The sequence below is a fragment of the Cervus canadensis genome, chromosome 20, assembly GCF_019320065.1.
Source record: "Cervus canadensis isolate Bull #8, Minnesota chromosome 20, ASM1932006v1, whole genome shotgun sequence".
Classification (NCBI taxonomy): domain Eukaryota; kingdom Metazoa; phylum Chordata; class Mammalia; order Artiodactyla; family Cervidae; genus Cervus; species Cervus canadensis.
Window position 1 is genome coordinate 25,013,910 of NC_057405.1, and position 3,734 is coordinate 25,017,643.

A 3,734-nucleotide genomic window follows, 5' to 3' on the forward strand; every position below is an offset into this window, starting at 1 on the left:
CCACCATCTGTCTATTACAGCATCCTATTTTACCTTCTTCCTAACACTATTCTTGAAATTATTTTATTCATTTGTATACATGTTTATTTATCACTTACTGTATATTATGTCAATTGCTGCATGACCAATTACTCAAATGTAGCAACTTTAAAAGAGACACAGTTATTATCTCACACTGCTTTCTGAGGCAGGAATTTGGGAATGCCTTCGCTGGTTGGTTCTGAGTCTCATGTGACGTTGCATTTAGATGTCAGTCAGAGCTGCAGTCCTCTGGAGGCTTGACTGGGGCTTGCTGCTGTTGTTTAGTCGCTCAGTTGTGTCCAACTCTTTGCGACCCCATGGACTGCAGCACGCCAGGCTTCCCTGTCCTTCACCATCTCCAGGAGCTTGTTCAAACTCACGTCCATTGATTCAGTGATGCCATCCAACCATCTCATCCTCTGTCGTCCCCTTCTCCTCCTGTCCTTAGTCTTTCCCAGCATCAGGGCCTTTCCTAATGAGTTGGCTCTTCGCATCAGGTGGCCAAAGTATTGGAGCTTCAGCTTCAACATCAGTCCTTCCAATAGATATTTAGGACTGATTTCCTTTAGGATTGACTGGTTTGATCTCCTTACAGTCCAAGGGACTTTCAAAAGTCTTTTCCAACACCACAGTTCAAAATCATCAACACTTCCCCACTCAACTTTCTTTATGATCAACTCTCACATCCATACATGACTACTGGAAAAACCATAGCTTTGACTACACAAACCTTTGTTGGCCAAGTAATGTCTTTGCTTTTTAATATGCTGTCTAGGCTGGTCATAGCTCCTTCATGGAGCAAGTGTCTTTTAATTTCATGGCTGCAGTCACAATATGCAGTGATTTTGGAGCCCAAGAAAATAAAGTCTGTCATTGTTTTCATTGTTGCCCCATCTATTTGTCATGAGGTGATTGGACCAGATGCCATGATCTTAGTTTTTTGAATGATGAGTTTTAAGTCAGCTTTTTCACTCTCTTCTTTCACCTTCATCAAAAGGCTCTTTAGTTCCCCTTAACTTTCTGCCATAAGGGAGGTGTGATCTGCATATCTAAGGTTATTAATATTTCTTCCAGCAATCTTGATTCCAGCTTGTGCTTCATCCAGCCCAGCATTTTGCCTAATGTACTCTGCATATATGTTAAATAAGTAGGGTGACAATATACATCCTTGACCTACTCCTTTCCCAATTTGGAACCACTCCATTGTTCCATGTCCGGTTCTAACTGTTGCCTCTTGACCTGTATACAGATTTCTCAGGAGGCAGGTGAGGTAGTCTGGTATTCCCATCTCTTTCATAATTTTCCAGTTTGTTGCTGGAAAACCTGATTTCAAGACAGCTGACAGACAGGATTGGCAGGTTTTTGCTGGCTCTCAGGAAAGTGTCCCAGTTCCTCTATGGACTTCTCCCTAAGGCTGCTGGAGTGTAGAAGAGCAAATGACCCCAGAGAAATCAAGACAGAAGCCACAGTGTGTTTCAGGACCTAGACTGAGAGGTAACACCTGGAGATCTAGCCCTAAGCGACTGATTACACAGCTCACCTCTATTCCACATGAGAACTGGACAAAGGCAAGAAGATCAGGAGACAGAAGTACTTGGGGGTTCATCTGTTTGCCCCCCAGCATCACAGACTCTGTCCTGTTCAATAGCATCCCTGTGACTAGGAAAGCAGCTGATAACACACGAATGTTTGATTAGCAGTAGATAAATTGGATTCAGCAAAGTAAAATGGACTGGAATGGGTGAATTTAACTCAGATGACCATTATATCTACCACTGTGGGCAAGAATCCCTTAGAAGAAATAGAGTAGCCATCATGGTCAACAAAAGAGTCCGAAATGCAGTACTTGGATGGAATCTCAAAAAAGACAAAATGACATCTGTGTGTTTCCAATGCAAACCGTTCAATATCACAGTAATCCAAGTCTATGCCCTGACCAGTAATGCTCAAAAAGCTGAAGTTGAATGGTTCTATGAAGACCTACAAGACCTTCTAGAAATAACACACCAAAAAGATGCCCTTTTCATTATAGGGGACTGGAATGCAAATAGGAGGTCAAGAAATAACTGGAGTAACAAGCAAATTTGGCCTTGGTTAACAGAAAGAAGCAGGGCAAAGGCTAATAGAGTTTTTCCAAGAGAACTCACTGGTCAGAGCAAACATCCTCTTCCAACAACACAAAAGAAGACTCTACGCATGGACATACAGAAGTCAGATTGATTATATTCTTTGCATCCAAATGTGGAGAAACTCTATACAGTCAGCAAAAACAAGACCGAGAACTGACTGTGGCTCAGATCGTGAACTCCTTATTGCCAAATTCAGACTTTCAAAAAGTAGGGAAAACCACTAGACCATTCAGGTATGACCTAAATCAAATCCCTTATGATTATACAGTGAAAGTGGCAAATAGATTCAAGGGATTAGATCTGCTAGAGTGCTGAAGAAATATGGATGGAGGTTCATGACATTTTATAGGAAGCAGGGATCAAGACCATCCCCAAGATAAAGAAATGCAAAAAAGCAAAATGGCTATCTGAGGAGGCCTTACATATAGCTGAGAAAAGAAGAGAAGCTAAAGGCAGAAAAAAGGAAAGATATGCCCATTTGAATGCAAACTTCTAAAGAATAGCAAGGAGAGAGAAGAAAGCCTTCCTCAGTGATCAATGCAAAGAAATAGAGGAAAACAATAGAATGGGAAAGACTAGAGATCTCTTCAAGAAAATTAGAGATACCAAGGGAACATTTCATGCAAAGATGGGCACAATAAAGATGGAAATGGTATGGACCTAACAGAAGAAGAAGATATTAAGAAAAGGTGGCAAGAATACACAGAAGAACTGTACAAGAAAGATCTTCATGACCCAGACAACTATGACGTTGTTAGAAACACACCTCCTGGTATGTGAACTCAAGTGGGCCTTAGGAAACATCACTACAAACAAAGCTAGTGGGGGTGATGGAATTCCAGTTTAGCTATTTCAAATCCTAAAAGATGATGCTGTGAAAGTGCTGCACTCAATATGCCAGCAAATTTGAAAAACTCAGCAGTGGCCACAGGACTGGAAAAGGTCAGTTTTCAATTCAACCCCAAAGAAAGGCAATGCCAAAGAATGTTCAAAGTACCACACAATTGCACTCATCTCACATGCTAGTAAAGTAATGCTCAAAATTCTGCAAGCCAGGCTTCAACATTATGTGAACTGTGAACTTCCAGATGTTCAAGCTGAATTTAGAAAAGTCAGGAACCAGAGACCAGATTGCCAACATCCGCTGGATCAAAAAAGCAAGAGAGTTCCAGAAAAACATCTACTTCCGCTTTATTAAATATGCCAAAGCCTTTGACTTTGTAGATCACAACAAACTGGAAAATTCTGAAAGAGATCGGAATACCAGACCACCTCACTTGCCTCCTGAAAAATCTGTATGCAAGTTAAGAAGCAACAGTTAGAACTGGACATGGAACAACAGACTGGTTCCAAATTGGGAAAGGAGTACATCAAGGCTGTATATTATCACCCTGCTTATTTAACTTACATGCAGAGTACATCATGAGAAATGCTGGACTGTATAAAGCACAAGCTGGAATCAAGATTGCTGGGAGAAATATCAATAACTCAAATTTATAGATGACACCACACTTATGGCAGAAAGTGAATAAGAACGGAAGAGCCTCTTGATGAAAGTGAAAGAGGAAAGTGAAAAAGCTGGTT